Source organism: Gouania willdenowi, chromosome 7 (genome assembly GCF_900634775.1).
Source record: "Gouania willdenowi chromosome 7, fGouWil2.1, whole genome shotgun sequence".
Taxonomy (NCBI): domain Eukaryota; kingdom Metazoa; phylum Chordata; class Actinopteri; order Blenniiformes; family Gobiesocidae; genus Gouania; species Gouania willdenowi.
This window is the reverse complement of record NC_041050.1, coordinates 12,567,516-12,580,169: the sequence shown is the minus strand read 5'-3', so window position 1 is coordinate 12,580,169 and position 12,654 is coordinate 12,567,516. Positions and strand designations below refer to the sequence as shown.

Genomic DNA, 12,654 nt, shown 5'->3' with positions numbered 1-12,654 from the left:
TTCCCCATGTTCACAGTGTACACTGCAGGATGACGCCATGTTTACATGTAAACAACACAGTAGTCAGTGCACATTCCACCACATCTAAGGTCGCATGGGAAAATACAGTTTTCCCAGCGGTATTGACTGTTGAGTACACACACACGCTTATACACACCCACTGACAGGAGAACAAACATGGAGTAGCTGCACGCTTATGGAATCAGAACAGCATCATAATGAATTAACTCTTGCAGCTGTTTCGCAAATACGTATTTTATGCAAACTCGTAACATAAATTCTAAATGCACACGCTCCACTTTATAAATATTATTTTGAGGCACATGAGCTGTTTCACAAATATATATTTGCATAAAATATATATTTGTGAAACAGCTCATGTGCATTTGTGAATTTGAAATACAACTGTGAAACAAAGCATGTGCATTCGTGAAAAACCCTGCAAGAGTTCATTCATTATGATACCGTTCTGATTCCATACACGCCGAAGCAATTTCTTCATCTTAAAGGGATCCTCCACTGTTTTTACAAATGTGGCCTAAAACCTTTGAAATGTCCTTATTAGAAGATCTATGCCTAACAAAACGCATTATTTTGCCCCAGATTCGTTTTATTAACTTTTAAAACTCGAACTACTTTACTCTGTGCTCCGCCATGTTGAAATGACGTCATTGGAGATGTAAATTGTCCCTTTCAGCCCATTGAGTTCTATAGGAGGTGAAGCATTCAGGATCATTTAGCAGCTTTTTGAGTCAAAATGTGCTGCTTTGGGTTGCTCTAAAAATGAGTAAAAGTTAAAAAAGTCGATGTAAACCTCTTTTGTTGACCAAAATTTGATAAACAAAATCCAAGAGCCGAAAAAATCTGTGACCACAGGGGGCGACAGTTCCAACTTTTCTGTTTCATAGACGCCATGAAGAAGAGAAAAAGAGCCAAAAATCCATACTTAAACCATTAAACCATACCTTCAACCATTTTTGACAAGAACACCAGTTCTTTGCAGCAGACAAATTAAACTAGGGTCGGCATTGATGAGCAGTCGATCCTGGTTGCCTGTATTTACATGCACGGAGCTCCTCTTCTCTTCTTTATGCCGTCTATGAAAGAGTAGAGATGGAACTGTCATCCCCTGTGGTCACAGATTTTTTTCGGCTCACGGATATTGTTTATCAAATTTTTGTAAACAAAAGAGGTTTACATCGACTTTTTTCATTTTTACTGATTTTTAGAGCAACCTAAAGCAGCACAAGTTGTCATTTTGACTGGAAAAGCTGCTAAATGATCCTGAACGTAATTTCAACATAGCGGCGCACAGACTCAAACGGTAAAGTAGTCCCATTTTTTAAAAGTTATTAAAACAAATATGGTTCAAAATAATGTTTTGTTAGGCATAGATCTTCTAATAAGGGCATTTCAAAGGTTTTAGGCCACATTTGTAAATACAGTGAAGGATCCCTTTAAGTGATGCACAATGCATTCACACATAAATAGATTTCACAGGTTTTCCTTGACAACGATTAATTGCCTCACTTTCTCTTTCCTCTCTGAGGGGAACTCCCTTTATCTCCTCAAACAAAGTAATGGCAATAATGGCACATATTTTGAGTTAACGGCAGCTGGTTGGAGCTGAGGTAAGAAGTCTGGAGGCACGAAAATAATTTTGTTTTATTTTGTATCAGGCTTTGTAAAGCGTTACTGTCTGAGAGTGTGCAGGGAAAGATGTGGCTGATGTGACCGTGATGTGCTTGCAATGTCTGTGATGTGACAGCTGCAGTTCCAGAGAGCATGACGAGACAGATGCAGCACTGCCACCTTAATGCGTGCAACATGGGATACAGACACGGGAGCTATAAGGGCAACAGATAGGGTCAAAATAATCAAAAATGAAGGGAAAAAGGTGGAAATTTGAAGTGAAGAACTTTGCGGTTTCTAAGAATAAGTTAAAAAGGGATGATTCAAAAGAAGTATCTTTATATGCTTTGGACAAAGGAATGCTGCAGCTCAGAAATGTCTTCAATAAAGGGAGATAAGAAGGCGATTAATATTAAACTAAAAAATTAGGACTGAAAACAAGATACAAAAGCAACCAAAACAATACATAAAATAAAGAAATGGGTGTTTTGGGACAAAATGTTTGAAAGAGAAAGCTAATATAACTACAATATTAATAAAGACAGCCAGAATTGTGTTTTTCGACACTTTGCTCTGACTTTGGCCTATATTCTGATGTTAGACGAACAGAGAACCAAATACCCACAATTCTCATACAAACATCATGCAAAAAGCATTGCTGTCCTTTGTTGATTATGGATACATAGTCACTTATGTCAAACATAGGGCCTCCACCCTCCTATTTCCTGTTTCAAAATGTCCTAAATTTCATTTCAGGGTTCACCATTTTACGAGTCATGTTACACTTTTTTTTTTTTGTTTCGTTTACATTACATTATCTTTCCCTGTTTCGATGACTATACTGGTTATTAAAGTTCCTGAAATTGAACCAAGGGTTTAATACAGTCAACAGTTATTAATTTTACATTTTATATAATTCAAATGTAAATGGAATGGTTAGGCTGAAATCGCGCGATATATATTAAATCTCAAGATGTATCGTTTACTGGGGAAAATACAATGGAAATCCCAAAACATTATCAGTTTAAATACCGCCAAATCACCCTCACATTTTGCACAAAACCCCACTCAGTCATGTGATTAGAGAGATGCTGCTGCAGCGAATGGTCGCCAGTTAAAATGATCACCAGTAAAACTACAGGTAATACGCCATCAAATAAACTTAAAATTAAAAACACACTTCAGATTAAACTCTGCATTCATTTTCAATTACAGGAAAACACAACCTCTATTTCAAATGTTTTGCAAATATTTTGCATAACAAAATTTTAGGTAAAATTTGACATATTGATACATTTGTCACACTTTCTAGACATTCAATCACTTGTTTTCCAGTGGGAAAATTGAATGTAAATGGGCGATATTGACCAAAAACATGCATGTGAGGCATTTCCGTGTCATAATTTTAAATAGAGAAAGAGAAAAAAAAAACGGGTCAGATTGATTTTTCGGTTTCCTACAGACACTGTAATTCCTACTCTGAAACTGCCTCTGAAATGAATAAAATAAGCTGCAGTCATGTTAGGGCGAGAAGATTAGCAGCTACACAACAACTCCAAGAAGATGCAATCCACTTGATTAACAGTATGTGCCTGTTGTGGCGCTCGCTTGTCACAGATATCATGCTATGAGTGCCAGACCCAGCTCAGACCTAGCAGGGTCCCCTGGGGTCCTCTGACCCAATAGACCTAATGAGAATGCTTTAAAGGGGTGAAAGAAGGGCAGGATACATGTATCTAATCCTTTCCACTTGACTGGCCTTTCAATTGTCTGATCTGACAGAGATCCTCTTCCATCCTCAGTCCTTCTGCTCAGCTACAGAAGTGAGGTGCCTGGAGGGGTTTCCACTGAGTAGGAATGGATAAATGAGGAGGACTGGGACGAGGAGCAGGATTTAAGAAAGAAAAAAAAGCTGGGTAACAGTGAGTTAGAGTAGATTGTGTTTTTGCATTGCACTCAAAGTAATAAGAGAGGAGAGAAATAAAAGAAGCTCAGAGGTCAGATAGAGATCGAGAGGCGCCACATAGTCTGGGGTTGATGTTGGACCCGCTGGTTTGACCTTGCAAGACTCTAGTTCTCTGGCAACATGAGTCAAATCTTAACAAAAAAGGCAAAAATTCATTTTCACTCCACATATCTGCATTCACTGGGACTCATTTGAATGAAACAAAATTTAAAAAATAATTGGCATGTTTTGACCTGAAAGTGAAGTTCTCACTTCACTCTTCCCACGGAGCGCCCCCGGTCCTTCTCCCGCTACCCCACTGTGAAACCTTCTGCACCAACATTGTTGACCTGTTTCTCCGAAGCCAGTCAGAGGACCGCCTACGCATGCAACAAACCCACAGAACCAGTATTACTGTGTTGTATCTAATCATAAAGCACGCTCCCATGTGCATCAATCCTAATTACATAAGCCGTTTGCCTCTTCATGCTTGATCTGAAGATTTCTTGGAACTTCTCAGTGGAAAAGATTAAATTGCTAAAAATAAAACAACTGATAGGTTGCGGAGTATTATCCAGCTGGATTCCGCACACACATGCACTGTGTGCCTGCATAATACGCATACGGACCGAGTGTGTCGTCCGAGACGTAGCTGTAGTTTGACCTCACTCCGTCTGACGGTGTTTAATGAGCCTCGGCCTGTCAGGTTGATAAAAGCCTGCATTCGCCACACACCGTAGCTTTGCTACTTTTTCTCTGTGTTTGTGAGCAACAAACTGATCGTGGACACTTATCAGACGGAGCTGTCAAGGGAATGGGGAAAAGATGCAACATGTGCAGCATAATCCCATTATAATCCCCCCTCACATATTTCTATGGATTACCAAAAAATAAGTTATTTATGCTGCGTGCTGTTTTAATTGAGATGTTGCCTTGTGATTTCTAAATTAATTAACAAGTGAATGATTCTAAATGGTAAAATGCAGCATTCATTCCAAGCTACTGCATAATGTTCATTGGTTGATGGATTTGTTATGTAACAAAAAAATGGATTTTGTTGACAATATTTTTTAAGAAACTGTTTTTTTTTCTTCTTTTTGCTTAAGCAAAGCAATAATACTTGCTGATGACACAATAAAAATCCTTATGCTTTCCTTTCTTTATCAGTTTTTGGAAGCTGTGGCTTTAGGAAGGCAAGGTGGGTCAAATGGTTAAAGAAGCAAAATAAAAGGTGGATCATTTATTACATGTTTATACCACATCCTGAACGCCACCCTGTGGGTCCCTAAGCAAGACCCTTATCAACCCCTAGAGTAAATTTTGCTTCAAGCTTCTTGCTCCTCAGTGTTGGAATAATTGCATGTGTAGGTATAAAAAGTTTTTTGGGTTTTTTTTTTTTTTTTTTAAGCAAGTCCCTCCGTCTTAACTCCACACACTGTTTCACGGTCGCTTGTATTTGAGTGTAACATGATATTTAGATTGAACCTGACTCGTAAGCATTTTGCAAATATTGTAGCCTCTAGGTCTTTGACATTGTGAAATTTAAGTTTTACACAATCGTGAAAACTTTGTAAGAATGGTGTTAACGCATTCTGCTGTACTGTTTTTATTTACATTTGCAAGTAACAACTCACTTTTTCAAGTGAAGTGTATAAAATATCAAGACACATTACCATTACATTATTTAAATACTGTCACCACCTCTATAAGCACAGACGGCAAAGATAAAAACAACTTGAAGTGTCCCACATGACATTAAGATTTTATATTGTTACCACATCTGTCAATAAATCTCATATTTCTTCCTACACCTGAACTCATACATGTACGCTGCTGACAAATCCTCTGAGTACCCAACATATTTCTCCACGCCGACCTTTGACCCACAAAATGACATCAAGCCACTTCTGATATTTATTCTAATCCAAGGTCTTCTGCCACACTCTTGTGACTCCCTCTTCTAATGCAATATCACAGACGCTGAGTCCGTCTATGCTCCAGGTTCAAGTTCAATACTGCTACATCTTCAAGTCCATTTCTTATCAAGTCTCAACGCAACAGTTGCCAGCAGGATTACATGTTTTATTTTTAAAGTATCATGTTAGATTTTTACAATAGTAACAGCTGACCGATTAATCGGTGCGGCCGATCATTTGGGCAAATTTTAGCTATCACTGATTAATCAATAGCAGTCAACAGCCCGGCTAATCAATAGTAATGTAAGTGATGTATTAACTTTTTTTGCAGCGTGAAAATTCTGTGGCTCTGTGCTGTTCTTTCTGCATGCTTGTAAGATGCCACTTTTAAATCAGCAGTGATGATTACAAAATGACAACACCGGGAGAAGTCCACGTCTTCATTGTTTTACAATTTCCTTTTTTTACTTATACATGTTTACTGTTTGAGATTTGAGCAACTTTATTTTATGAACTAATTAAAGTTCTTTGGGTTTTGCTTCTTTGTCTTGAATCATATTTTTGGTTTTGAGACTTTGTGTTCCTGTACAGTAAATATCTTGTGTATATTAATGTTCATATTTCATATGTTGGCTGATATATCAGTTGTCAACAGATACATTGAATATCAGCTTTTTAAAACCCCAAATATCTGTATCAGCATTGGCTCTAGAAATTCACCATCAGTCAGGCGCTAGTCCGACTATCATTGGTGAAGCTGAAGGTTCATGATGCAGCAGGGTGCTGATGTGCTGCTTTACAAAGGTGTGGACTCAGAGCTTCAGTGTTGTGTCTTTACTGACTAGACTTTAAAAAAACAGCTCCAGCACTGCACTGAACAACATGTCTAGAACGACTACTGACAATATCTGGTTATACAAGCTCTGTACAGCCTCCATCATTGTCACTGGCCGTGGATTGTTGTAAGACTTTGCCTCCTAATCACTGTTTGCTGCTCCTGTTCAATGCTAATTTCTCACATCAAGCTACCTGTGTTAAATAAAAACATTGACTAAATAAATGCAAAATAGTCTAATGTAGAACGCTTTAACTGCATTAAAAAACTCTGGTCCACACTTTCACACAAATGTGGGAACTTTAGGAACCCACTTAATTTTAGCTTCCTTTTGTACCTCTGTGGTACAAAGCAGATCTAAAACTACTTCAGCCAACAGATAATATATAACTGCCATCAAAGATTATCGATATTTTTCACAACTGATGTGCTAGTATGTAGTAAGTTTTCTAATGCCACGTGAGTAAACCCACAAATTAATCAAGTAACATCAACGCAATATTTACCGGGTGGCTCAATATGTTCAGCCAAGTCTTTAATGGTCCAGAAGGAGGGCTTAGTGCATAAAGTATTGGATTGAAAATGCATTAAGAAGCAACTGCTTAGTGAGATAAAACCTGCCTTGACTGACCGATTAAAATATTCATGCCTTTTTTTAAGCCAGTGAATGAAAATGAAAAAGTGACTCGGGACAATTTCTAATAAACAAAGACTCGGAAGTTACATAGCATTGGACCAAAGCGTAAAAACAATTAATTGTGTCTTTTAAGAGGAAGAGGCTTTGACATTTTTGTCAAGTTTAGGACAAAAAGTAAACTACTTTAACTAAATACCAACAACCACACAATGTTATAACCATAACATCCAGAGATAGGTAAAAAAAAAAAAATGCTCAAAATTACACAAAGATGTTTGATCATTTAAACTTATATAAATTATGCCATCTCATCTCTTTACAATTCTGTTATAAAGTATAACAATAGCCTGAAATTGAAAAGGCTTCACAGAGGTTACTCTATACCTGCTTTGTATGCCCTAAATGTATTATCCTAAAGCTTTTTATGAAATAACTGAAGAATGATTGTTTTCGTAAGCACACCTACCCATAACAATGTTGCATATTTTTGCAGGTAATAGACAAATTAATAATTGTTAAATGTAATTTAATATAAATTAGATTGCTGCGATTATAATGACATTATTATATATTACATGATCTGTTTATCTATCTATCTATCAAGCAGGAAATCTCTGTCTGTGTGTGTGGCTCAAATATCTCTGCGGTTCAGGGAAAGACAGAACTGAAATTTTCAACATTGTTTGGACTGCAATGATACCGTTCATGACATCGTCCGCCCTCTGCACCACGGCGGCCCATCTGCGTCTGTGTGTGTTTAATTCAAAATTAAATTTGCAGTAGGAATTAAGTGTTTACAAGGTCAGTTTAAAGAGGATTCAATTTTGATTCTGAATTACAGAGGGCACTGTACAAGTTTAATAAAATCCTATTACATTTAATATAATGAAGTGCAACTATATTCAACAATAATGGTCCTCAACAATGAGGTTGGGTCTTTTATGCACCATACAGGTACTAGTACAAAAAGGAAGATAGAATCATTAGCTTAATCAGCCCTTAAACATCACTGGACAACATGAAGAGAGGGATCACTGGGGTTTAGAGCAATAATAAATGCTTGGATTTAAATAACGCTTTTTTCCATGAGACTCAAAGTACGTTACAGAAACCATTCACATCAGTCATACCAGTGGTGGTAAGCTACATTGTAGCCACAGATGCCCCGGGGAATACTGACAGAAACATGGTTGCCAATGCACGCCTACAGCCCCTCTGATCACCACCAACATCCATGCACAATTCATACCCATTCATATGAGACAATGTGGGTCAAGTGCCTTGCCTAAGGACACAACAACGACAATGACTGGTATAGAGCGGGATTCAACCCACCAACCCTTTGGTTATTGGAATACCCACTCTACCACTGAGACACTGGTTTGAACCCATGTCCTTTACTAAAACTTTGAATTTATGCATATACACCTAAAAATGTTGGACCTACCAAGATAACAAGCTCTTAAAATCTCCAAGGTTCCAATCTGTATTAAAATCGATCTGATTAGAAGATGCTACGCCAATCAGATACACAAGAGTCCAAGGACGATAAAAGAGATCATAATCATTGTCTTCTGGTAGAATCCATTTCTTTAAACTGGAGTTCCATCCTCAACAGGTCAGGGTTGTAACTTGTATGGCCAACAAAAAAGAGGCTAGACTATTTTAGGCATCCATTTCTTAAAGCTGATTGTCCTGTTCAGAGCCATGGATTGCCAGAGTGAATCCCAGTATTATGTTTTTAACAGTGTAACTTAATGGCAGCATAAGTTAGAGGATGCAACATAGTCAACCAAGGATATGTAACTAAAAAAAGACTGCTCTATTGAGATTTCTGACCTTTAGGTCACAAAAGAGCTGACCAACACAGATCCTGTTTCACTGGCTTCCTCTTCAGCAGATAGATCTGGAAGCATCCCTGTTCTCCAGAGTAATTTAAGACCAAAACACAGTCAACAACAAAACTCATCCTTTTCACTCTGTGGTTATTTTTAGAGCAGTTTTTAATCATATGTCCTCACCTCAGAATTAATAGCTAAAGGCTATTAGGTATTAGTGTGTAAGATAAGGAGTTGTTCCAGACTGATTTTATTTCAGGGTGTTTAGTTAATTAACTGCAATGCAATTTCACTAAAACAGATCAAAGCTTTAATTTAAGCTTCCCAGGAACACATGTACCCTTTCCTTCAGTCTTCAGTCTTGTGTTAAAATGCATTACAGTGCATCGCTACCATCTCAGGTCTGATGCAATTAAAATCTTCTTGGTGATTAGTCTGAAGAAGTCAGGGTCATTTTACCCTCTGGCTGCTTGAATTGCGAAAAAAAAAAAAATCTTAATTACTGAGAAAATTAAGTTAACAGAGCTGTTATTTCAGGTTGACTCTCCAGAGAGTGCTCATTTATTAAAGTTAGAGATAAGCATTGCCACTGAGCTCAACAAATTAAAGTCAACGCGCAAAGCCACCAAAGCACGGTAGAACAGCCGATGACATTGGGCCGGAGGATGTCTTAAAGACCTTCAGAAAATAGAGCTGTGAGTAAAAATACATCAATTCCGATAAGTGACATGATTAATCACTCTGTGAAATGTAGCACGTGCCAAGAAAGCAACTTGTTTTGACAGATTTATCAAGAAAGAAAACGGCCAAGGTGTCCAATGCATTGAAATGTCAATTAATCCTTCCACTTGCCATATCAATAAGTTACGGTAATTAACGACAAGAAGTGCTAGAGTCCGGGAGGGGACACCCAGAATAGGCCACTTGAGACACCCAAGACCAGATTTAGGGTGTGTTGATGCATAATCAGTCATTTATATAGGAAGAAACATCATAGAACCCTGATTGATTGATTGATTATTGCATGTTCAGTAGATGGTGAATAATGTTCTTGTTGACGGTTCAACATTTTCTGTAAAAAAAAAAACAGCAATGATAACATGAGTGTGACTTTTCATGTGAAAGTAGAAACTGTCTGTGCTCGTGTCGCTCCACATGGTCCTGATGTGGATCTAGATGCCGACCCTCATCCCCATCAAAGCCGTCTCTCAGCTTGTGCATCACTCTCTCTGAAGTAATCGGCTTTGACCGCAGGAAACGGACGGACTTCTGTAAAAGCAAGAAATTCTTTAACAGCTTGTCTGTAATCAAATGTAGTCTCCCTTCAGTCAGACTGCATGATTTTATGTCTGCCCTTGATGATGCCCTTGGTCTGTGCTTTTCTTCCGCTCTAGATGAACTCTGCGATAATGAAATTAGTTTTTTCAATTAGCACAGCTCGATGAAACTCCTTTGTTAGTATGTGCATGCTCCATTGTTTCCTATTAGTAGATTTTGTAGAATATTGATGGGGTGATATCATGCTTAAAAGGTTCTACTTGTAGGCCTCAGTGAATAAACAATCATAAAGACAAAAGCTTCTTCATAAGTCTGCATGAGCCGCTCTAAAGGAAGTATGACTAAGGGTTACATAATAATGTCATTATTACTGACCAACTGCACTATTGCTACATACTTAAGATAATGTGCTGCATAGAAAACGTCATTCGGAAGAAAGAAGATAACCACAACAGATATTCTATTCATTTTACCATTAAGTGGAAACCAAGATTATAATTAAACACAGATTAATTATAAATGTAAACATATAGACGGTCATTGTGTGTCATCCTGATTTTTCAAAGGAAAAGCAAACAACTTCATCATTATTGTGCTATATGAACAACATGTTTAAGTATATAACATATACTAACAATGTTGGTTTTTATCATTTGAAAAACACAGCCAGAGTCCGTCTCATTCTGTCTTAGTCTAATGCATGCTTTTATTACTAGTCAAATTGACTACTGTAATGCCCTTTAGGTCTTCCCAAAAAGAGTATTTCGAGTTTACAATTATTACAGAATTCAGCAGCACGTGTCCTGACCAGGAGGCGAGAACACATTACACCCATTTTAAAATCACTGCATTGGCTCCCCGTGTGTTTCAGGATCAATTTAAAGGTTCTCTTACAGGTTTTTAGGTGTCTTAATGGTCTTAGGCCTTTTTAACTTGCAGAACTACTTTTACCCTATGAACCTTCCCGGGCCCTGAGGTCCTCCGGCGCTGGCCTCTTAGTAATCTCTACAGTCAGGACACGCACACACAGTGAGGTGTTGTTCCAGTTTTATGGCCCCCCCCCATCTGTGGAACAGTCTGCCGGAGCCCCTCAGGGCTGCAGAGAGCGTTCATGTTTTTAATAAAGGGCTCAAGCCCCAGCTTTTCAAATGAGCTTTTAACTAATTATTTATTTATTTTATGTTTTTTATTGTTGTCTTTTATGCTGTTCTTATAATTTTAGGATAGTTATCTTTTATGTTGTTTTATAGTTTTATGACTGTTGTGTTTTATGTTGTTTTTATATTTTTAGGATTGTTCTTTTTTTGTTGTTTTCATAGTTTTAGGATTGTTCTTTTATGTAATTTTTATAGTCTTTAAGTTTATCTTCTAGAATTGCTGTCCCAGTGTTTCCTCGGAGGGGGGCCCTCTGCGTTGGGGGCTGTGATGGACCATGGCTGCAGTGGTGCCGTCTCGTGGCCTTCAGTGTTGGTGAATAGCTTTTTCTGTTTTGCTGGACTGGGGACTCTGTCTCAACGCCCTGTGCCCACAATCTGTGTCCTGCTCCTGGTGCAGACGGTTCCCTGTGATGTCTCCTTACCTAGATCCTCTGTATCCAGCCATGTGCCATTGTCCTTATTTTAACTTGTGTGTCTGTCTGTGGTGGACAGGGTTTGTACTGGGTGGGTGAATTTTTAACTATGTAAAAGCACTTTCAGCTGCATTTTCTTGTTATGAAAAGGACTTTTTATAAATAAAGATTGATTGATTGATTGATTGATTGAAGCAACTTCCATTTTTTATATATTTATGTATTTATTTATTTATGACAGGGGACAATGCACATTAATAGACATTAACATGTAAATGTGCCACAGCTACTTTCCATCTGTAGTCCGTGGCAGTTTGATGTTGTGTACAACAGAAATTACATTTAATTAAAAATCTAAACATTTAAAAACATCACAATAAGACATCATGGACAGTACAATAGAATATAAAGACTCAACTATAACAACATTTAGCTTAGGACAAAGAAGAAAAAAAGTGACCATTGCAGCTAAGGCACATCATAACAATCACACAGTTGCCAGTGCACCATGTAAAATGCCTTGTGATATTTTAAGTGAATATAATCTTGATCTCCTTTTACTGTTTACAATTGCAAAAATGGAGAAAAATTGCTTAACAAATGAGAAACCTTTTACAAAACGCACACATGCCTTCACTTTGCGTTGTGGTGATGCACACAACCCATAATCTTATACAACATTCTCTCATTGCTAGTGTTGGAGGTTAGCCAGGGAAGCATTCCAATGCTTTACCTACTAAGCATTTAACCTAATGAGGTGGCAGATGGATCTAAATACATGCAAAATATCCCATTGCTTCGATTTAATTGTCTTGTCTTATGTTCCCGCCCTGAACTCTCCCCACCCCTGAACATTTACACTAAACAATGTGAGCCTCGTGCAGTGTATTAAACCCCCTGATGCACGATTGCATTTCAATCTGGGACACGGGAGCGCTCAACTCAGAATTGACAGGCAGATTTGAAATGTAAGATTAAATGCTTGTGAGTTGTAAAACAGAAA

The 12,654-nt window shown here is 37.8% G+C and overlaps 1 protein-coding gene across 6 annotated transcripts in view; it reads right to left on the bottom strand.

The window, feature by feature from the left end:
• Positions 1-12,654, bottom strand: part of magixb (MAGI family member, X-linked b) — a 71,450-nt gene that overhangs the window by 47,881 nt on the left and 10,915 nt on the right. The window lies entirely within an intron of this gene.